The 24,951-nt window shown below is 36.7% G+C and overlaps 1 protein-coding gene across 5 annotated transcripts in view; it reads left to right on the top strand.

Annotated features, from left to right (window-relative positions):
• The window catches only part of ACTR1A (actin related protein 1A), a 59,497-nt gene extending 50,977 nt beyond the window's left edge, over nt 1–8,520 (top strand). For 2 of the 5 annotated variants that reach the window (XR_015698054.1, XM_087725754.1), the window contains one exon: nt 8,385–8,520. The gene's annotated coding sequence lies outside the window, so the exon portion shown is untranslated. Of the gene's footprint in view, nt 1–569; nt 1,623–8,384 lie in introns of those variants that run through there. The other 3 variants (XR_015698053.1, XR_015698056.1, XR_015698052.1) reach the window with 3 other exon arrangements.
• Nucleotides 8,521–24,951: the final 16,431 nt, after the last annotated feature.

Below are 24,951 nucleotides of genomic sequence, written 5' to 3'. Positions count from 1 at the left end.
ATCATTTTAAAACATAAAACAATGCATTTCCAGACTATCCAAGAAGTGAGTTAGATGCATATTATAGAAATGACTGTTTTTATTCGTTCTTGGGATACTGACTTACTCTCCTAAACTGCTTCCACCTTAGAAAAGAAAAGCTATCACTGGACTTTTTCAAGAATAATCATTTGACCTGGATTTTTTGCCTTAAGCAGGGGGTTAGACTGGGATAGGTCTAGGGTCCTTTCCAACTCTGTTCTATTTCCAAAATGCTCAAGGCAACTGGGTTAATTGGGATTGTGAAGAGATTATTACCTGCCTGTTTCCTTCAGTGATGTGTTACATAACTTTTAAAGCTTTTTTGCAATGTCTTCAATTGGTTTACCAAAAAGAAACTAATCATCAAGGTAGTCTAGATGCCACCTTTAATGTAGTGTCACCAATGGAGCATCTAGTAAGGTTTCTTTTCTTTACAATAGTTAGATTGGTATTCAATATGAATACATGGATAGGTAGCGTGGAGCAATATATCTTGCTATTTGTCCTCTGGATTCTTGAGTAGCTTTGCTCATTGTCTCTTATCCTAGGAAGCAGGGAATGGCAAACCACTTCTGAAATCTTGCTAAAAATGCTGCAAGGACTTGTCCAGGCCGTCGCCACCAGGTGTGAAGACTGACTCAAAGGCATTGCTCCCAAATAAACAAAATTAACAAAGTCATCGGACAAATAATCTGCATTTGGAGTACTGTAGCTTATCCACTACGCAATTTAGGTGTATGCAGATTTTTCAAATCTGCTTTTCCATTTTTTTCAAATGGATGCAATGATACTAAATAATAGAGGTAAATTCCCCCCTTTTCACACACAAAATTCTAATATCTCCCAAATGATCTGAGTCAGGGTTTAGCTCTGTTCAAAAACTCAATTGGTTTTAACTGCTTTTGTATTGCAAACTGTACTTGGCAGTGGTAATGTACTCAATAAATAAATAATTATATAAATCCATTGTTAAGATTATCTGTTTCAGCATAATTAGCTTTTATCCATTAATTTGTTGAATTCTGCTATGTAATTTGTAATGAATATATGGCACTATAGAATCAGATTTGTGGTGTTTTCAGTATATGGAATAAAATTATATTTTAAATCATTGGCACTACATAGTTCAAAATAGCCTAAAAAGAATTGAGAAGGATATCCTGAGAGGTCCATGTGTGCGTTTTCCTTAGCTTCTTCTGAGAAGGACTGCATCATACATGAGTCAAGGAAAATAGTTAATTCAGTCTGTTCTGTAAATATTGTTTTACAATGTTTGTAATATCAGTTGCCACTGATGATTCACAGATTCCACTTACTAAAGCACAGGAATATCATGACTCTTTTATGAGAATAATGTATTGGGAAACGTATCTATTAACATACCTTAAATAGCAATAGTGTACATGATGAAATAGAGAACCTGATTTGTCTTTTAGGACATTTCCTCACTTTTTTTTGCATTTGGTCTTTTTTCTGAACTTTTATTTCTCTATTTTTTGATATTCTATTATAACCCATTACATCTGATAGCTAGTTTAAAACTTTGAAAAGAGGTTACTTAGATTAGAATGATTTATTTAATGTTTAGATTTATTTCCACATCAATGTAACAGTTCATGGATAAAAACTATCCTAGAATTGGTACTACTATCACTAGCCTGTATCCCCCCAAAATAAACTACCATTAAATGTGTTTTAAACTTTGTGCACAACTATGATTTGGTAAATGAGTGACTAAATTGTAGTTTATTCAATAAAACAGTTAAATCATACAATCTTCAGGTTACATCCCACTCCAATTAGCACTTTGTATGTATTTACAATATTGGTCTACCGCCGCTGTTGTGTGACTACAGAAAACAAAAAATCAATATTCCAGTTCTAGTAAGAACATAATCTCTAGTTGCTCATCAATCCATGGATCAAAGGCCCATTGAAATAAACAGTCTTCATGGTTCTTCAGAAGAAAAGGTGACTTGGGACAACATTTGTTTTTAGAGGGAGCATATTCCAAAGCACAGGGACCACTACAATTAAGGCCTAACAGCTAGTCCATACCACCTGCATGTTGAGGCAGGTCTCTCAAAAAGTCATCTCTAGATGGTTGGAGCAGATGAGCAGAATTGTAGTTTCCAAGGTAGTTCTGGATATATCCTAGGGCCACAGCAGCAGGATGTGAATACTGTGCATATGCGTATGCTGTCATTTTCTTCTACCATGTGATTCCAACTCTATGATTATGGCTTGTTTATCTTTTTTTCTTATTCACAACATTTTATATCACTCAATTATAAAAAGTCAATCCAGCAGACAAAAAACAATTACATAATAAACATTTAAACAGTAAAAGGAATGAAACAAAATTAGGGCCATGGATAATTGAGTTGAGCTGAAATTAATTAAGTTATTTCAAATGTCATTGTTGTTAATCAGAAATGATGGTGTTCTACAGTTGCATGAAACATATAATCTTAAACCATGAACTATAATTAGAGTTATGTGGGCTCTTAATAATAAGGCCACACACAGCTCAATTAGCCTATGATGATAATATAGCCCACGATGCTAACCTGTGGGTTTACACTTTACCGTATTGTTTTCCAACCTTGTCCATTTCCAGGATAATGGGCTTAAACTGCCAGATTCTTACCAATGGCCATGCTGGCAGTGGAATTCTGGGAGCTGAAGTCCAAAAACTCAGAAATGCCCAAACACTGCTTTACAGCTAACATCAAACGGCATAACACATCTTCTCCTACATCTCTTTTTTCAATTTTTCCTTTGAGGGGAAAAAAGGCTATTTGCTAGTTTTGGCATCATTAATTTTGAAAGTTCTTCAAACAAATGTAAAGTTGGAAGGAAATTGATTCCTAAAGATAATTCCAAATAATAGATTACCTGGGCCTACTGACAGAATTCCTCTTGAAATGGATTTGTATCAGGATTTCCTTTGACTAACAAAGAATGAATGATGGCTAATTAATTGCCCCAGGTGCTGTCTGGGGTTGATAAAATGAGCCAATGAGGAGCAATGAGCTGAAAGTAATAAATGAGTGGAAAGAGAGAGTTGCAAATAAGACTGGTTAGTGTAAGTTGTTTGATAACAACATTTTGCTTTTAGGTAGAAGAATAGGGTGGGATTCAAAGTTCTAAAAGGTAGTCAGTATTTAATAGTGATACATTTTTTAAAAGTTGTGAAATAACAAATATAATAATTGGTAGTTTTACAAAACATTTACAAATGCTTTCTGTAATATGTTATTTTTATAATAGTAGGGCAGTTCTAACTCTTAACTAATACTTGTATAAGCAGTACTTGGGAGATGCTGTTTGATTGTTATTGAGTGTATTACTGGTTTTAAAATGCTGGTGAGGCTTCCCAGCCTGTTATGTAAGCAAGGTTAGGATATCTTCCTCCAGCTGAATGGTCTCCAGATATGTTAGGCTGTAATTCTCACAATCTCTAGCATAACTTCTGAAAATGGGGGAGATGGGAATTTTAATCCATTGTCTAATTACCATAACTTTGTTTTTCTAAAAAATTCTTATTGGGTTTGTTGTTGTTCTTGTTGAAAATAGCTAAAGGTTAACTCTTGTTGAAGTATACTAGATGCATTTTAAATGTAGTGCACTAGGGTATATCTTACATGTCTCTGTTGATTACTAAGATTACGTAAGATTATTTATGAAATAACTGGTCTATTGTGGACTTGCAGTTTGCTAGCCAAATGCTATGTTGTGAGAACTTGACCAATGTGGTTATGGTTTATGGTTCAGTGTAATGTAGAAATTCTTATAATTATGTTAACTCCATAAATTCTTTACAGTATTTTATCTAAAGGTTAGCAGATTGTGGACTCGGCCAGTAGCTGAGTCCAAAGAGTACATTAAACAACAAGTTAGCCAACTACATTTTAACCTGAAATATGCAAACGTGTCCTGTGCAGCTAGTTTGTGGATCTGTAAAATGTAAGTAGAAAATTGGATTAATTGATAAACCGTAGTCCAACGGAATATGGATAAGCATGCTAGGAGAACCAGTTTAAGGCACCAGGGTAGAAGCAAGGAGAATAAAAGTCTAGTCCTGCCTTAGGCACAAAGCCAATTGTGTAACCTTGGGCCAGTCATATACTCTAGGCTGAAAGAAGGCAGAAAGCATTTCTGAAAATCTTGCCAGGAAAACAACACGGACTAGTCTAGGCAGTTGCTAAGAGTCAAGAGTGACCTGAAGATACCAAAACAAAACATACTATTTGAACTACAAATGTGGATTTTGTGCAATGCAATAAGCTAAAATACAGCATAATGTGTTTTATTACTCTAGCTCAGAAGGTTAACTGAATAAACCCTGATTCAATTAATCATGGAGGAATGTAATACAAATATCCAGCGTTCATTCCATCAAACTAGGATGAACAAGAGAAAGGTTTTTTATTTGTCCTTAAGTTTTATGTTGGGCAGCAAATCTTATAACATTGTTTTACTGCATCCTGTTTTGCCATCACTTTAAAGAAAAATAACACATATAAGTTATAAACAAACAGTTCTGTTGAATCATCCATAAGCCCATCTAGTCCAGCTTTTAATGTCTTATACCAGCCAACTGGATATATTTGGAAGCTCGGGAGCCTGGACAAGGGACTAATAGCCCCTTTTTGCTTTTGCTACTCAGGATTTATGAGACACTAAATAATCATCAATATCAGTAGCTACTGAGACTTTGATCCTGAATGAAGTTGTCCTAAGAAAATTTACACTTCCTGTTTCACTCTCCCCGTATTTTTCTTGATTTTTTAATTTTTGTTTCTATAACAATTTATTTTTTTATACTTAAAAATAGTAATTCAGTTTAATAAAGCTAGGCTATAAAAACTGGAACAATCACTAGTTACTTAGTTACTTTTTAAAATATTTTTACTGTCACAAGCTGCTTATTTGGATTTGTGCAAACCTGGATTGAAAGCTATAACATTTTTTAAAGCAACACCTTTGATAGTCCTACTAATCGGCCCCAGTGTATTATCTCCCAAACCTTTAATGTCATGTGTAGGAGAAAGTTAAACTTAAAAACTTTCAAATAATAGACAAAAACACGAATTTATAAAGTAATACTTGATCCTTGATGCTTTCTGAGCTTGGTTGTTTTCCTGCAGATATTTCATTACCCAACTAAGTGACGCCAATGCTTGAAGCATGAGGTTTGCTTTTTCATACTTCAAACTTAATAGCCTTGTTTACAGCCTTGATTATCAATGACCTATAACTTTTTTCCCCCCATAAATTCTCTCAACCTTGTTAATGGAATTTATTCAGCTTTGTAACTTTTATCTTTAAAATTAAAGTCAAGATGGTAGCCATGATGATTCAATTGAAGTTTCACCTCAAGAAAAAGAGGAAGCTTAATCACATCATTTCGATTGTTATCTTGACTTTTTAAATTGTATTTAATATATTGTATATTATTACTAAAATATTAAAGAATCCTTTTAGTTGGATTATGCTTGACATCTCTTGATTCCCCCGAGGAGATCTATCTATCTATCTATCTATCTATCTATCTCTCTCTCTCTCTCTCTCTCTCTCTCTCTCTCTCTCTCTCTCTCTCTCTCTCTCTCCCTCCCTCCCTCCCTCCCTCCCTCCCTCCCTCCCTCTCTCTCTTGTTTTCTTTTCAACTATATAAAAGTGGCTTGTTTATTGAATGATTTATTTTGCAACATTATTAATAAAATTAAATATAATATGTGCATAGTCTAATTCCAAAATAAAATAAATAGGAGGGAAAAGTGATAAAATACACATGTGGTAATACAAAAAGTCAATAATTGGATAAATGAATCTCTCTTACAGGGTAAGAAAGGGATTAAATATAGCTACCTCAATAGTACCTCTTACTCTACTCTAGAAAGAATCCAAGCTACTGTGTTACTTTAAAAAGGCAAGGAGGAACAGAACACGTACAATACTGTACTCTCGATAAGAAAAGATTGAGATAACATCTGCAAGAATGTTCTCCTGTTTTCTAGAGTTTATTGGTTGCTATGCATTCCTTTGTCCTGTTCTCCAGACAACAAAACCTGAAACATGGAGAGAGAGAGAGGGAGGGAGGGAGGGAGGGAGAGAGAGAGAGAGTATTTTTCATGCTTAAATAAAGGTAAAGGTTTTCCCTGATCAGTCGTGCCTAAGGCATGGTGCTCATCTCCATTTCCTAGCTGAGGGAGCCAGTGTTGTCTGAAGACACTTCTGTGGTCATGTGGCCAGCATGACTATAAATTGAGGTGCATGGAACATTGCTACTTTTCCACCAATGTGGTATCTATTTAGCTACTTGCATACTTTAAACTGCTAGGTCGATAGGAGCTGTGGCAGTGATAATTGCATTTCCTTACATATTCTTGGGCATTGCTTGGGCAGAACTGCTGTGGCACTATTGCTGCTGTGGCACTACTATGGTTTGGTAACGTTGCTTTTGCTTTTTAATGCAGGATTTATGGGGCATTCGATTCTATTTTTATTCCTTTAAAAAGTACTAAACGGATGTGTTTCTCTGCGTGTCCCGTTCTAGACTGTGAAATCTTGTATTCAAGACACAGGTTATGTGGATTACATAGTTGGGTATAAAACGCAAACTAGCGATTGGTTTGAAGATTAAAATGCTAAAGGAGACTGTGCAACACATAGCTGTAGCCTAATTCTAATAGTGGAACTTGTGAAATGTGGCGGGGTGGTGGTGGAGTATTAATCAGCCAAAGATAGGAAACCTTAGACTTTTCATTTTAGGAAAGTCTATTTCTGATATTAAATTAGCAATGAAAGTTGGTATTTATCTCCTTGATTTTGCAGACAGTAAAATGAAAAGAGAAAGAAATGTAAAAAGATGTATTTTTCCTTATGTTTTAGCTAGCAAACTTCATTGATTTTTAAAATAATATTTGGGCTGCTTTTTAGCTTCGGGTGGCGATTTGTATTTCTATTAGGAGAGAGTTACCATCACTGTTTACTTCAAATGCAATTCCTGAGAATATGCTTGAGAATTGACTTAACCCAACTCTGTGTTACTGAAGTGAAGCCAGGAAGAATTTTTAGTAAATAGATTGTGATTGTTGTAGCAGATGCATAGATAATTTGCCATTTCCTGGTATATTAAAATATGCAATACAGTGTCTGAATTGCAGAGTCGAAGTGTAACATTTTTTGCAAAGTACTTACAACATTACTTTATTATTGTTTATAATATTACTATTATTAATATTAACTGATTTTTAATATAAGCAATGGCTGACGGTTGGGGGAAACCGAAGCACAGTAAGACCATAGTACAATGTTGAGGACTTTTCTTTTGCCCTCACTATTGTGCTGGTTGTAATCAGGCTCCTTCCTGCCTGTTTCTTATAAGGAAAACCACATTTCACTGGTACTATCAAAAGCCTTGCTTTTCTTGAAAATGACAATTGAGTTTGTTGCTGGTGTCCCCTTTGCTTAGTCGCTCTGGGTGCTTGCTAGCACCTTGTCTGTTTTCTTATCCGAATGCTAGACTGCTGCCCCTTTCGGATTTATTTTCTAAGATGGAACCCAGGAGATATACAGCAATTCTTGGAAATAAACACAGTGCTTGTGGCTGGCTTTTTTTTCTCTTCAGCCTACTTTCCATTTAGGCACGTAATTGGGAAAGCATAATATGGATGGCCCGTGGCACAGGAATCAAGTATTATTAAGCTATTCTGTGGGGTGCTTCTGCGTAGCTTCCCATTTGATGTGAATTGTGTATTCTAAAACACAACTGTTTATGCAAACCTATCCAAGTATAGTTTATTTGGGAAGCTAAAGTTAATCTGTGGCTTAATGTGCAATAGGAACACCACCTATATGTGCACATACAAACTGATTTGGATCACAGTTGGGACAAAGTTGAAATTCTCTTCTACCCAGAATCATGGCTTCAAAAACAAAAACAAAAAGATCCAACTACATTTTAAAATGTAGCCCCAGGCCTATGTTTTTCAATATATAAATCTGAATACTGCTTTACATTGCTTTGCATCATTCCCCGTATCCTGGTGAAGCAGGTGAATAAAAAGCTTCCTCGTTTGTGTTTATTAGAACACTATAATAGGTACACAGAACTTGTCTCAACAAGCTTCAAAGCTATTGAAGTACTGTAATTGTTTAGAGCACTAATTATGAGATCATTATTTGTAAGGAAAAAAATCCCTTTAGGAGTATTATAAACATTGCTCCTGAACAAATTTCATTTTAGAAAATGTGTATACTTTACATGCAATTTTTCTAACTATTTAGAGTTGATAAATAGATATGAACTATTTATGATTTCAAGAAGTTCAGCATCTCTTACTTTATCCCTACAGTGTGGAAGAAAAAACCTAGGTGAAATGCTTCATGAGAAAGTGGCATTTGGTTAAGAAGAAGCTGTGTGTACCATCTACCAAGTATGGCTTTGTACTATCCTGGCATGTTTCAGAATTTTCCTTATGCGTTCCTGTCCCAGGTTCCGATGCACAACACTTACAATCCTCTTGCTATCATGGACTATAATATGGACTATGGTTACAATAACAGTTTATCCAACCAAATGGAGTACCATCACCTCTATGGTCAAAGTCCTTTTTTTTACCCTTACTCTTTCTGGCACTTTCCCCAGGTGAGTTCTGTTCCTCTGTACCAGCCTTACAGTAACTATCATCCTCATAGGGCAGTCCAGAGACCAAGCTGGGATCTGTGGCCTGAAGGGTTTGTTCTGAGAGGAGAGCTCCACTGGGGTAGGCTTGAACGTGTCATGGGGCCTAGGAGGGAGTTGCCAGACTTTGTGAAAGATGATCTCAGAAGAGTCTATGGCACGTATCCAAAGACAGATGTTTCCATAATGTATCAGAATGGTGAATTTATTGTAAAAGGAAACCCCAGGGTAGGAGAACAAGAATACAAGATAGAGAAGAAAATCATAAGAAGAGAGCCCACCCCAACTGCCAGTGAAGCTGAGGATAGCAGTGAAGAGCGGAACAGAAAGAAGAAAAAGAAAGAAAAGAGATGATGTAGTTGGATTAAACTATACTGACTGAAAAAGCACTCATCTCTGCTGCTGTAAGAGCCAATGATATCTATAATGAAAACTGAGCTACAAGCACAATACTGGGGTAGTGAAAAATAGTATTTGATTAAAATTTGTACAGATGTCAATTGCTTCCTTTGCAGCCAGTAATCACAGAGGTGTGTGTGTGTGGGGGGGGGTGTATTCACTAATATTGCATGTATAATTGATTTTGTATTCTTGCTTGTTTAGGTAGTATTTGAAATGATTCTTGCATTGAAAGGCCATGCCAAAATCAGAATTGCTGCTAACCTTAACTTTAAATTCTTCCCAATGATTTTTTCTGTCATATATATATGGGGTAAGAAGGAAGGGAGGCACTAACTACTAAACCAAATAACCATAAGATATTCACTATGAATCTACTTAGAAATTAAACCTGAAATGACTGTACAAGATAATAGTGTATTTCATCATCATCTATTTTTTCACCTGTAATTTCAGATACACAGAAAGGAAACATTAGGGGAGGATTATTATTTAGGTTATTAAGCATTAACTCTTAAAATAGCATTTTGAATATCTTCTGTGCCATTGATTATTCCTTGAATCTCAATGTTTTATTTACAAAGTTATGATTGACTATTAGATTGAAACGTAATTTGTACACAAGCTAACTGAGCAATTTTAAATAAAAACAAGCATGTTCTAGTCTAGTGTGATTATTCTTACTTTGCTTGTGGAAATTTCTTTATAATGGTAAGACTATTTTTTTAAATAAATTATTATTTCATCAGGCTATTATCGCCTGACTTTGAGGCAAAAGTCAAATCCTTTTGATTTTCTCTTTATTATTATTTTTGATCTTGGGATTGAAAACATATTTAGTCTATTGTATCCAAAGTTAAATTGACCCATTGCTGGCTATCTTCCACTTGATCATATTTAGTAAGGGGTTCCATTATCAAACTGTTCTTCCTGTTAGGCAGGATTTCCAGAGTTTAAGTGTTAAGCACTCTGGAACAGAGAGGTACCACATAAACTGGCCATGATGCTGAATGAAGCGATACCCAGTTTTCAGTATGAATACCCATGTCTATGAAGTTTCACAGGCCCACAAATCCGGTTAAAACTGGCTTGTATATTAGACTCTGAGTAGAGTTGAAACATCTGTGGATTGAATCCATTTAAATGTTAAAAATATTGGGCACTTGGGAACTTAAGGCTGAATGCATACTGTTTTTGATAGAAGTCCTCCATTATGGAGGGCCATAATGGCTGTTGATATAATGGGAAACAGTTATAAACAGTGACATAAAACAGTTAGAAAAGTGATACAAAAATGTTGGTCTTATGATAGTCATGGCAGCATTCTTTATCCTCTGGAAAACTTGATGGGTCAGGTTTAAGATCTGTAAAATAGAAGACAGTAAAAGCAGTATTTATATTTATCTACAATGAGCTGAGATGGCGCACTGGTTAGAGTGCAGTACTTCAGCTGACTACTAGCTGCAGGTCAGTTCAAATCTCACCGACTCAAGGTTGACTCAGCCTTCTGAGATGGGTAAAATGAGGACCCAGATTTTTGGGGTCAATATGCTGACTCTGTAAACTCTTAGAGAGGGCTGTAAAAGCATTATGAAGTGGTATATAAGTGATACTGATATTAGTTTATTTATTTGTCTTGTATGCCGCCCACTCCCGAAGGACTCCGGGCGGCTCACAATAGACAAGGGAATATATATTGCTATACAACACTAAAACTCTTGTGCCTGTTTCTTTGCAACCTTCAATACAATACAATAGCAGAGTTGGAAGGGACCTTGGAGGTCTTCTAGTCCAACCCCCTGCCTAGGCAGGAAACCCTATACCGTTTCAGACAAATGGCTATCCAACATCTTCTTAAAGACTTCCAGTGTTGGGGCATTCACAACTTCTGGAGGCAAGCTGTTCCACTGATTAATTGTTCTAACTGTCAGGAAATTTCTCCTCAGTTCTAAGTTGCTTCTCTCCTTGATTAGTTTCCACCCATTGCTTCTTGTTCTACCCTCAGGTGCCTTGAGAATAGTTTGACTCCCTCTTCTTTGTGGCAACCCCTGAGATATTGGAACACTGCTATCATGTCTCCCTTAGTCTTTCTTTTCATTAAAATAGACATACCCAGTTCCTGCAACCGTTCTTCATATGTTTTAGTCTCCAGTCCCCTAATCATCTTTGTTGCTCTTCTCTGCACTCTTTCTAGAGTCTCCACATCTTTTCTACATCGTGGCAACCAAAACAGAATGCATTATTTCAAATGTGGCCTTACCAAGGCATTATGAAGTGGTATTAACACTTCACGTGATCTTGATTCTATCCCTCTGTTTATGCAGCCTAGAACTGTTGGCTTTTTTGGCAGCTGCTGCACACTGCTGACTCATATTTAAATGGATCTCCAGTAGGATTCCAAGATTCCTTTCACAGTTACTACTGTTGAGCAAGGTACCACCTATACTGTACCTGTGCATTTCATTTTTCTTGCCTAAATGTAGAATTTTACTCTTTTCACCATTGAAATTCATTTTATTAGATAGTGCCCAATGTTCAAGTTTGTCAAGATCCTTCTGTTATCTTTAGCCTGTCTTCTGGAGTGTTGGCTATTCCTGCCAGCTTGGTGTCATCTGCAAATTTGATGAGTTCCCCATTTATTCCCTCATCCAAATCATTGATGAAGATGTTGAAGAGTACTGGGCCTAAAACAGAGCCTTGGGGTACTCCACTGCATACTTCCCTCCATATAGATGCAGTTCCATTGAGGACTACATGTTGAGTGCAGTTGGTCAGCCAGTTACAAATCCATCTGGTGATGATACTGTCCAACCCACATTCTTCTACTTTATCTAGTAGTAGGTTATGGTCTACCTTATCAAATACCTTACTGAAGTCCAAGTAAACTATATCGATGGCATTCCTCTGGTCCACTAATTTTGTCACTTTGTCAAAGAATGCAATAAGATTAGTCTGGCATGATTTTTTTTTTACAAAACTATGTTGGCTATTACTTTGTTTATTTCTAGGTGTTCACTAATTTGTTGCTTGATTATCTTTTCCAGAATCTTCCCTGGTATTGAGGTCAGGCTGATAGGTCTATAGTTTCCTGGATTCCCCCCCCCCCTTTTTGAAGATGGGAACCATATCAGCTCTTTTCCAGTCCTCTGGTAGTTCCCCGGTGCTCCAGGATCTCTGAAAGATATAGTTCAGTGGTTCTGAGATCTCGTCTGCCAGTTCCTTCAGAACCCTGGTGTGTAATCCATCCAGTCCTGATGATTTGAACTCGTCTAAGGTAGACAGGTGCTCACTTACCATTTTCTTTCCTATTTCAACTTGTGTTCCTAATCTGATTTTTGTGGTGCTGTTTTTGATAGGTTGGACTGTTTTATCCCTCTGTGTAAAGACAGATGCAAAACATGAGTTAAATAGTTCTGCTTTCTCCCTGTTGCTTGTCACCTTCTTGCCTCTTTCTCCCAGCAATGGACCAATTGTTTCCTTAACCTTTTTCTTGTTTTTAACATGTTGGAATAACCTTTTTTGTTTTTTACTTTTGTGGCAAGCCTTTCTTCATTGTGAGCCTTAGCTTTCCTCACTTCATCTTTACATGTTCGGGCTATTTGCTGATATTCTGCCTTAGATATGTCCTCCCACTTTCTACTTTTTATACTTATCTTTTTTGTCTTTCAATTTGTCAGAGAGTTCTTTATGCAGCCATGCTGGTTTCTTTTGGGAGCTGTTATTTTTCTTCTTCATTGGTATTGTGCTAGACTGGGTTTTTGTAATCTCATTTTTCAAAATTTCCCAAGCTTCTTGAATTGTTTTCCCCTTGAGGATTCTCATCCATGGAATTTTTCCCAAGCTCTCTCCAAGTTTATTGAAATTAGCTCTCTTAAAGTCCAAGACTCTAGTTTGACTTTGTTCTACTACTTGTGTTTGCATAATGTTGAATTCCAATATTGCATGGTGACTTGCCCCCAGGGTTCCTGTGGCTTCAACACCTTCTATCATTTCCTCTCTGTTAGTGAGAATTAAGTCCAATATGGCTGATCTCCTTGTTCCCTTCTCTACTTTTGGGGAAACAAAGTTGTCTGCTAGGTTTGTTAGGAACCTGTTGGATCTTCCACTTGGTACAGATTTTGTTTCCCAGTTGATGTCAGGGTAGTTAAAATCCCCCATTACTATTGTGGTGTGCTTCCTACATACCTTAGTTAGCTGACTAGCAAAAAGTTCATCTACTTCCTCTGCTTGGTTGGGTGGCCTGTAGTATAGACCTATGACAATGTAATTTTCCCCCAACCTTTAATATTGACCCAAATGCACTCATCATTGTTGTGCTCTATTTCTGTAGAGAGGTAATTATTTCTTATATATAGTACAACTCCACCTCCTTTTTTATTTGGTCTATTTCTTTTAAATAATTTAAATCTTTCTAGCTGTATGTTCCATTGTCGGTTTCATTCCACCAAGTTTCTGTAATGGCAACAATAGCGTATCTGCCATCTTTTACTTGCATTTCTAATTCACTCTGTTCATTCTTCATACTCTGTGCATTGGTGTATAGACATTTGAGTCCATTTTGATTGACCCTGTTTACTGTCTACATAACCTGTGTTATGTCTGACTGCCCTATTTTCTTGCCACTTGTATGATTCATGCACATGGTATGGCTCTCACTATTAAATCCTTGGTTTTGCTTGACAGCGGGAGTGATACTCTTACCCGCACAAACATCTGTGTTACATGCACTGATAACCCTATGAATTTTAGATTGCTGGGGACAGAAATGTTCTGTATCAATCAATTCTCTGTCTCCACTGTTCAGTTTAAATGTTTATCCAGAAAATCTGTGAATTTAATGCCAAGTAACTCAGTCCCTTTCTTGGATGGGTGCAAACCATCTCTTTTGTACAGTTTTTCATTGGACCATCTGCAGACATCATGACTAATAAAACCAAAGCCTTCCCTTTTACACCACTCCTTTAGCCACACATTAAACTCTGCTACATACTGGCCCTTCCCTGTTTGTTCCTTATATACTGGTAAAACCTTCAATTGAATGAAATCATGCATCACAGGGCAGCAATTTTTCAAGCAGTGTACTGTACCTCAGATGGGCTAACTTAAAGAATGCATGTAAAATCCAGCAACCATTACTCCCAAGGGATTGGATTTGGAAAAGTTGTGCCTGCTTTAGAGCTGCTATACTGCCAGTCATCCATGATCATGTGATTGTCATTTCCGTTGCTCCCTGCCAGCCTCCCACAAGTCAATAGGGAAGCTAGTAGAAAGTTGCATGTCCAAGACCAGAAGGCAGGTAAATGGCTGCTGCTGAGTGGGGCAGGGGGCAAGAGTCTGTTTAAGAGGTCTGGTGAAGTTTCTGAGGATTCTCAAGGCGGTAAGGAGGTATACAAGAGGCTTGGTGCATAGAAATGCATGAGATACTGCAAAGGTTAGGGAGTTTGAAGTGGGTGTGGTATAAGTTGAGAAGGGTGTGTGAGGATGTGGATGAGGTGAAGCAAGAGTTGAGAAGGGTGCATGGGCATGTAGAAATGTTAAATAAGGAAATAACTCTGAAACAATGTTTCCCTAACCAATGGGTCCTGACTTGTTTAATTACTTCTACTTTCAAAATGAAACAGAAGTTGTCTGCTTATTTTTAATTTGGGATTAAGCAGATGACAGAGCCTGTTTTTGGAGGTGTTCACCACCTCTGAGTGATCTTCTGACATGCCAAACCCTCGCCCAAACTCTCAGGAATAGACCAAAATGGCTTAGAATCAATAGAGATGTGCATTAATGCTTGACTCCAGAACACAGAATGAAATCTGGTTAACTGGAAGAAAGTGGGCATTAAGATGGAATCAATAATCTTGCAACTGTAGAGGTAGTGATGTTACATTATCTTTGCAACATTTCCTTTGGAGAAGCAGCTGAACCAGAAATAAATTCTTTTTTGTGTGGGGGAAGGGAAAGAAAGTTGCCCATTGTATTGTATTTTATAACAAAATTACAGGAAATAAATATAAAATGTAAATAATCATATTACATAAACTAAAAAGAACCAAAAAAACAAAGAATTTCTAAAAATTAGAAAAAGGATCCCCAAATAAACTCAATACAGTGTGTGTGTGTGTGTGTGCATGCGCACACATAGGTAGAAATCACTGGTTTAACCCTGCTCCCCCCCCCATGTAACAATGATGCTCTGTCATATAATATGGTGAAATTTGTACCAAATAAAAACATATAGAGTAATCTTTGACTTACAACCACAATTGATCCCAGAATTTATGTTTGCTAAGTGAGACATTTGTTAAGTGAGTTTTGCCCCATTTGCAACTTTTCTTGTCACAGTTGTTAACTGAATCACTGCAGTTGTTAAATTAGTAATACAGTTGTTACGTGAAACTGGATTCTCCATTAACTTGCCAAATAGTTGCAGAAGGTGATCAGATGAGCTTGGAACACAGCAACCATCATAAATATGAACCAATTGTCAAGCAGCCATATGTGAATCAGGTGATCATGGGGATGCTGCAATGGTGATAAGTGTGAAAAACGGTCATAAGTCACATTTTTCAATATTGTTATAACTTCAAACAGTCACTAAATCAACTGTTGTAAGTCAAGGATTACCTATAGTGCTGCATCATTATTTGACTGATAAAAATATCATTTCCAACACAGATAAATTACAAATCTTTGTATCTGAAATAACATCACTTTTCCATTTCCCAGTGAAAATATTTTGGCAATCCTCCCCCACCTGTGCTCAGTACAATCATAAGTCCTTCTATCAGATTCCAAATCAAAATTTATTTATAGTCCAAGACCAAACACAATGAAAGACCGGCATACAATAGAATAAATATAAAATTGTGAGTAAATGCTAAAGCATTTAGCAAGAAACAAATAAAACTGGCAATGAATAGCATGCACGAGGATGGTTCCGAAGAACTATGGATAAGAATTCTGCAACTTCCTTGGAGATCTCTGAAGAGTAGGCACCTAGGAGAAGAGTAATAGTCTGAGTGGTCCTTGATGCTCTCCGGGCTTGGTTGTTTTCTTGCAGATGTTTCATTACTCAAACTAGGTAACAACATCAGTGCTAGAGTAACAGTCTCTTGGTGAAAATGGCAATGAGAGCTATTAAGAATTGGAAGCATTACACCTGATTGCCACTGGCTGTATAACGGACAATGGCACATGAGATACATTCTATCTCCAAGTCTGAACAGAAACAAGTTTAACTTTCATAAGGGAGGCTTATATACCTACAAGTTATTGCTTTAATAGGTACACTCCAATTTGTGCCAAAGTAAATAGTCATGTAACATATGAGATGTTATAAAATACCCAGGAAATATAAAATACCCATAGAGCCGAGGTGGCGCAGTGGTTAAATGCAGCACTGCAGGCTACTTCAGCTGACTGCAGTTCTGCAGTTCAGCGGTTCAAATCTCAACGGCTCAAGGTTGACTCAGCCTTCCATCCTTCCGAGGTGGGTAAAATGAGGACCCGGATTGTTGGGGGCGATATGCTGACTCTGTAAACCTCTTAGAGAGGGCTGAAAGCCCTATGAAGCGGTATATAAGTCTAACTGCTATTGCTAACAGACCAGGGAAGAGGAATGCCTGTGCTATGAAAGGAATGGCAGAGTTCAGTACTGTCATTTTGGCTATCCAGATCCCAACTCCTTTGCTTTAGCTCAGGCAGGGCTTTATCAAGTCCCAAAGCAAATAGTGCTCTTTGCCGTTTGAGACACATCTACTTTTGTACTGTTTATTAAAATGTTACTTCAAAAAGATGTAAGTAATTTACAGGGCCAAATCATATTGGTTGGTAGCCCAGAGTCAGAAGTAGATTGGCTTAGCTGCAGAAGACCTCTAAGGCATTGTGAGGAGATCAATGTGCCTCAATCTGCTCAATTCCTTCATAAGGAAAGGAATATTGCCAGATTTGGGACATTTGTTCTTGCTTATAAGCATTGTTTAGAACATTAAACATAATTAGAGCTATTAGGAAAAGAATGGGTTAAAAAAACTAACATGTTAACTATTTTACCACTAGAATTTGCAAAAGGCTTTTAAATGCCTCAAAATAACAGCGAATTTGCAGCCAGCTTACCCTCATAGCAATCACTCAGATTATTTTGAAAACAACCCAAATAAACTCGTATAACAAAGAGCTAAGGACATTGTCAATTTATTTTATTCCCATTTTGTGTACAGTGGAGTGTGAGTTCCCTATATGTCTTTAACATTTCAAATGCTGCTGTAAGAAGAATTATAGCTCAACTTCAAATATTTTGTGAGGGAAATTGTGTAGAAATACCCTTATAATGCTGAGAATAGAGTACTGTATATGTAGGAGATGACCGGGCTGAACCCGAGGCAGGAGTCAAGTACGTCATTAATTTGGAGTCCTTTCACACTCACAAGTTTGAAGTCCAGCCTTTCTTGAATTCCTTTGACTCTTACCTATCACCAGTTTGCCTTGATTATTCAGTTCAGTTCAGTTTCTTGTAATAACTAGCATTAAACTTGTACTCATTTGAACAACCCTAGTTCCTGATTTCTTGTGCCTGATGACGTGCTCACAGTGTGCACTCACATTTAAATTGGATGCTTTATACTATACCAGATCAGCCTTTCTACTTGGATACTGTCTTTATAGCACTTTAGTGAGTCATGCCTTCATGCCAAAAACGATATTGCAATATCATAAACTTTTTAAAGATTGGCTTGGGTTGTGTGAATAGATGCTTAAAATAGAACTGATTTAACTTTTTAGGAATAACAAATGATACCTAAGTTGAATGATGGATGGCAAATATTTAACTGAATGAGTTTGTAAATCTGTTCTTGGCAGAAGTTCTTTGATGATACCCTGAAGCATTTGTGATGAGATTCTCTGGAGTTTATTAGCTGCCTAGCTGTAGAACTGAATCCACGGGGCGTTTCATTTCTTTTAAAGCCTATGGAATTCAGTTCTCAGAGCTAAGCCAGCCATGTAGGTCCCTTGTTCTTTGTCATCTGTCGGAAAAAGCAACATGGATTTACTGCTAAAGATGCCAATACTGTAAATGTCTCAATTTAATGGACCTTCGTTTGAGTAGATATTGGATGTAACAGACACATTTTGTACACAATAGTTTTGTACATTCATAAAATCCCATTCACCATCTTAAATATGTCAAATATATAACCATGATTATACAAAATTTATTCAGATTTAATGAACATTTGGTTTAAAGGACACTTGCAACCTTCTCTTCCCCCTCCATTTATTAAAACAAGAGTTAACTGCATTTTTAATACAGTTGGGTGGGAGAGGGAAGTGCTTGCCAATATTTCAACATCTCAGTATAATTAGATATGTTTATTCTTTGGCAGAATTTTAGAATTTCCTTTTCTCTTCTCTGCCTTAATACATCTGAAAGACATCTTCCTGTTTAGTGAATCAGCCAGGTTGGAACATGAACCCTACAGTGCTCTTTAGCCTACCTGAGTGATAGATGGAATGGACTCTGAATTGATTCATATATTGTATTAAGCCAAGAAGAAACCGAAGGTGATTTTTTTCTGCTTTGGAATTCTTTCTCTCTGAATATGTATGTAGGCGGGTAAATATGTGCTTATGTGTATACATATACGCACATACCTATCCACTTACCAATCTCCAAGTGCTACAAGAAGCCCATCTGGTGATACAGTATTCACAGTGTAAATGTATTTTGATAGGTGATACCTGCAGTAGCTTTCCCTAAACCTAATGCCTTTCAACTCCTCTCCATTATGCATTTTGGAGAATTTTATAAGTTGCAGTATCAATACAACTGACAAATTACAGATTGAGAAAACATGAGCTAGATGCTCAGAAAGGTTTATTATTTTGTGCATTTAATATTATTCCTCCTAAGTTACAAATATATTTCTTCTTCATCTTCATCTTTATCATCATCATCATATTATCATTATTTGCCGCCACATGTCACGGTTTGAGGTGACTGAGTGGCTTGTATGTCTTGGGTGATGTGTCCCAATATTATAGGTACTGTAAACATTCGATTACGTTGTTCTAATTTTCCTAACCTTTAAATATCTAAGCACTATATTATCTAATCATTTTAGGGCTTTTTTGCTTCATGTATGTCTGTTTCAAATTAAGCTCAATATCACTTCTTTTCAGTGCTGTCTTAGCAGAGCTGACAAATGATTATATAACTAAATCTTTGAAAGAAGGGCAAAGACAATTCTAAAATATTAGTCTTTCTTTTTATGTATCTTCCCCTAGAAATTGGACATGATTTTAGTGGATACAATCTACTCCTAATGCAGCTAGTTTTAGTTTGTATTATTTAATTGTTGATGCTGCTATTCCCATAATCCCTGCCTTTGGCTAAATCAGTTGGGAGTTATAGTACAAATTAGCTAGAAGAAAACCACATCGGCCAACTCTGTAATAGAAAGTTCAATTTGTTAGCCCTGAAAGGCAAAGAAAATGCCCCCCTTTTCTCTTCACTTGTTTTTAATATCCGATAAATATCCGAATTAGCTGTCTCTTGACGTTCAAAGGTACAACCCAGCTAAGGTAACTCTGAACAATTCTGGGCTGAAAACTCCAGTTAACCATTAGATGACAGTTTCTGCTGCCCTCTAGTGATCATTTGGATTTTTGTGTTCCCATATATGGTGGCAGTAAGCAATAATCCATATAAATGTGTTATATGGTTCCAGAAAGAAAAGAGAGCATTTCCATTTGTATATAGATCTCAATTCTATACAAACTGTGTACATGTGCACCCTTAAAGAGGAGGAAAGGAAATTACTTATCCAGAACCTCAAAAAGTGAAAAGTTCATTCAGTTTCCTCAGTAATAATGACCAATCATAATTACCTAGCATCTAGACCTTGAACAGGTTTAAGTAATTTTATATGCCAGTTGTTTTGTGAATGTGTATTTAAGCCAAATGCAGCTGTTGTGATTCATGGAATTTTTCTCCCAGCCTAAGGTTACGAAAAATTAGTTACATATAAATTATCCTTGCTACTTATGCAAACTACGTAACCTTAATTTCTTATATCATTCTACATCCAAATATTTCCAGATCCAGGAAGTTTTGCTCCCTCCCAAAGTAACTTTTTACCTTCCTGAACCTTACACACTGTCCACTCTTGTCTTTCCTTTGCCATCTCAGAGAACAATAGCTTCCCTGGTGTGCAAATACAATCTCCACACTCTTTTTAAAAAAGAAAACACATAACAGTTCTAGCAAAATGAAACTGTCTTTTTAACTTTCCACAAATCATATTTTTGGTTAACCAGTAGAAAGGATAAACATATTGCTCTGATTAGATGATTGCTAGCCTGTAGTCAATGGCATGCTGAAATCAGTCTGTCAGTCCATCCACCCACAAAAAACAGACCAGACCAAAGATTATGGTACTGCAGAACTCCTTCCCGAATTCTCCCAAGATACCTCTTGTTCCAGAGCTGGATCATGACACCCAAAGGCAGATAAAGTTAGGAACAAAGTACTAACCTTCTGTGTGGTCGCTCCAGCTGTTTCTTCCCAGACTGTTCAAGAGACCTAGCTGGAGGCACTTAAATATGACAAGCTACTTACTCACTTCTCTTCCTGGATTGCTGAGGCATGCACATGGTCTGAGCAACTTCCACTGCCCCTCCTTCCAATCTTTCGGCTTCCAGCCTTTTCTGAGAAATGAGGAAAGTGTGGGAGGGCAAGTCAAGCATCCCACAAAAGAATCTCTGCCAGCATCTTGTTCTCAAGAAAATCTCTGGACTTGTCATTGCAACTGCCTCTTCCAAGAAAAGGAAAGCACGCTTGAAACAGAAAGGTGAGTGGGAGGGCAAAGTACTTCAGCAGGAGATGGCATTTGTGCTTCCCTTGCTTGACTGGAACAGATAATTCAAGACAAAGCTGGTGTTTTATGCTATCTTGGCGAAATGGTTTCTTCCCCTTCCCCTTTTCAGATTTTAGCAGCCAAGATAAAATGCTATGGCTGTTAGCATTCCTGCTTTTGCCAAATACATACAATAATCATTGAATACACTTCTTGGGCCTTTGGATCTTTTTTAGACTGGTTGGTAGCCAAATAGAGAAAAATGATCACAGCACCCAAGCACAGTGGTAGCAATTGTTTCATATAGCAAATGGCATGTATGAATTTGCCCTGAGTTCGTCGCCAAGCCAGTGATTATACTCAATCCAAATACTGTAACTTTTGTGTTTTAAAGGTTGTCTAGATTATCAGTTTCATCAGGCACGGCATTATCGCTTTGGCGCTGTGACACAGAGCCATGGGGCTGTCTTCTTGAGTTCTCCACTCTACAAGGCAAAATTTCTTTTGATATTCCAGGTTAGTATTGTAAGAAATTAAAATGGTTATTCGCTGTACAAGTAAGCCAAACTCATAGGCCTGGCCTTGTAAGAGGGGCCCAGCAAAGAACATTTTGTTGAAAGTTTTCTCATATTCCTCAGTTTTCAAAGCAAGCCCACAATATGCTCCTCAAATATAGGTCCACTTCACATATTGGTATCTTTAAAATGTAGTCATGGCAAGCTGATATTTACACATACCAAGCCCATTATGTGCTAGCTTTCTCACACCAATATGAGAGTAAATGAAGCTTTTAGAATGAATTTCAGTTGCTGCCATATAGCCTTTTCTGCCATATGAACACATTATTTAGAGGTGTCAACTTTTCCATCATATTATTCTAACCAGGGGTGAACTTCAAAATTTTTACCAAGTTGCCCGGTTGCTTGGTGGGTGTGGCCATGGTGGGTGTGGTCAAGTCAGTGTCCTGCACCACGACTTGGGGGGGGGGCGTTTTTGCCCTTCCTGGTCTCTGGAGGCTTTTGTTGAGCCTCCGGGAGGGCAAAAACAGCCTCCCCAGGCTCCAGAGACCCTTTTTTCTGCCCTTCCTGGACTTCCAGTAGCTCCATTTTTCCCCTTCCTGAGCCTATGCGCGCACCCTGTACTTACCTGCATCCAAAATGGGCAGCGGAGGGACTCTTGGGAGGGGAGGGTGGGGTGGATGGGGCCAGCCAGGAGTGGGATTTGGGGTTTTTCCAAACTGCACATAATCTTAGCTAGAGGTTCTCCCAAACCCCCAGCAGTCCACCCCGATTCTAACTGTATTCAAAAGGAATCAACAGACTTGTTAACATGTAACATGCCATAATTTGTTAAACACATAGATTTGCATATTTCTTTGCTGACTTAAATAACACATTAAAAATAGAAACTACCTTCATATCTGTAAAGTTATTTCCTTGTCAATGGCCTGGTTTATACAATGTATTATTTTGGGTAATCATAATTTCTTGAATTAGCCATCACTGTTTAGCCATCACATAATCTAACCCAATTAGGGTTGAGTTTTTGCTTATCTTGCCATATAAAATCAACTGACTCATACTGCCATATGGACTTCCAAAGAAGACAGAGGTAACCTTTCTAAGAATGATTACTTTTTTCAATTTTCCTCAGGAGATATGGTATCTCGGAGAAGGAAAAACAGACAGTTCCTGGAATCAGATTTAAAGGAAGTAGACAAGGAGCAGAATCCAATATGGGATAAAGATATCAATAATAATTTCTTTGGGACAGAGGATATTTATTTATTTATTTTGAAATTTTGAAATCACCCATCTCCCCTGCAGAAAGACTCTGGGCAATATGTAAATAAAATGCCAGTATGGTATAAAGAATATGATTTTTAGGAATTCTGCACTGCTTCTCTCTTATTTAAATACGGTATATCATAAGTTTTCCTTCCCTGTTTCTTACTATCATGCATATTACTATTATGATTGTGAAATTAGGTATTAAGACAGAATTGCAAGTTAGATCTAAGTGAGTCATATTTTAAAGAGGAATGTTAATACATTTAAAATACAATAAATATTGCAATTGTTCTGATAAAATTTATGCTCTTATTGGATTTCACCCCTGCTATGGTGTGCTTTTGATTCAGTCTCTAAAAAGGTGTTTCAGAATGCATGGCTAAATTGTCTCTTTAAAAGTAGTCACATTATGTGAGCCCAGAAAAAGACTCCAGAGCTTTAAGAAAATATAGACAGGGGCTACATTCTTGCTCTTGTGTTTTTTTGGAAATCAAACACAAAGCACTGCAGAGATGTACAATTTTATCACAAGTTTTCATCATAGACAATAGTTATTGTGGCATTTTCTGAATGGAGCTATAAATGTAGAGCTTAGGACATTTCAAACAAAAAATACTACTGTGTCAGCAGGGAGATTATTGGCAAGTAATATCATTTTACCATATAATATAATCCACATAATAAAAAATATATTTTTTATTTAAATAATAGAACTGTAAGAGCTATGCTGAATTTACCTAAAAGGAAAACAGGTGTTTTTTAACCAAACTTTTTATCAATCTTAGATTTTTCTGAGAATATAATAATCTAGTCCCCCTTTTGGAAATAGACTATCTATAAAATAATTAAAGTGTCTGACAACAAAAGGAGTTAATGAACAAGATTAGAGTCAGGGCAGATGTCTGATAGCTAATTCTCCATCATTATATTTTTACAGGTTCTGAACCTTTTGATACCCCAACAGAAATATAAAGTCCAGTTAGAGATGCGGACTATCATGTACAACTAAATATTGCTTGGGGCTGTTTTTAAAAATGTATTTTGCATTTTATTCTTACTCTCAAAAGCTCCCTTTGATGCTGCTATGGTAAAAATGAGATATTACTTAATCCTATCTTAACACCTTTTGATAAAGATAAAATACCTAATAAGACAAGGAAAACATTGAGTTAACTGTGAAGCTATTTTTAATGCTGTTGGTTGTGAACCTGAATATTTACTGCGGAAGTAAGCCAGATTGAAATCACTTTGGCTTGCTTTTGAATAAATGTTTTCTGATAACTGACAAAATATGCTAAAGATAGCCTAATGCCAATAACATACTTTAAGTTTTACTTGCCTATAGGTGTCCATAAAGTTGAAGTGGTGGGGATGTCATCATGCATGAACCATGTAATTTGTTATAAGTCATATTATTTGCTTCATTTAGGCAGTGATGCCATGATGTTCTTAACCATGGTGATCATGGTGTAGCAATCATCATGGCTTCTAATGGCTCCTCTATAAACCTCAAAATCTTTCCCAGATAGCCATCTGGGATGTTATTGCCCAAGTTTACTTAAGAAGAACATAATGTTGTGTAAAGCCATGATATACTTTGCTTGACTTGCGTTTAATGTGTTTTATGAATTCGATCTTTATAGTTAGAAGCAACGTTGAAGGCTTGTGAACATACTGTGTTATAATGAGGTTATTCAATTAACCATGGCCAAGCAATCCAGGGCATAGTCTAAAGTATAAACTTAGTCTATATTTTCTTTTTAAACCACATAATGCTGACATCAGTATTGATCTAATTCTAAGGGACTGATAGCTACCAAAATTATTTGCTTTACTTTTACTGCAAAAACATTTTTCTGTCCTCTCCTAGAGAGGAAGGTAACCAAAAAGCTAAACCTTATTTCAAGTGGTGACTATTTTTGCATAACCATTTTGTTCTTTTGGAATAAAGGGGAAGAACAGGGGTTTTCCAGCATTCGCTCTCTTACAGTTTCCTGCACAGATCTTCTCTTAAAAACAGAAGTATATTATTATACTGTTGTATTGTTTTTTAATTTATGAACAAATATATACTTTTATTTACTTTTTAATCTGCACATTGTTAAAATCTTTCCTCAAACCAAGATCATTTCTGATATTCTGAAAAGATAAATGAAATTTAAGATTTGATAGATATTAATAAGCAAGATTAATACTTCAA

The sequence above is a fragment of the Thamnophis sirtalis genome, unplaced genomic scaffold (assembly GCF_051295495.1).
Source record: "Thamnophis sirtalis isolate CommonGarterSnake01/CBP01778 unplaced genomic scaffold, rThaSir2_p1.2 scaffold_11, whole genome shotgun sequence".
In the NCBI taxonomy this organism is placed as follows: domain Eukaryota; kingdom Metazoa; phylum Chordata; class Lepidosauria; order Squamata; family Natricidae; genus Thamnophis; species Thamnophis sirtalis.
The sequence above is the reverse complement of the archived record's forward strand: the minus strand, read 5'-3'. Positions and strand labels throughout refer to the sequence as shown.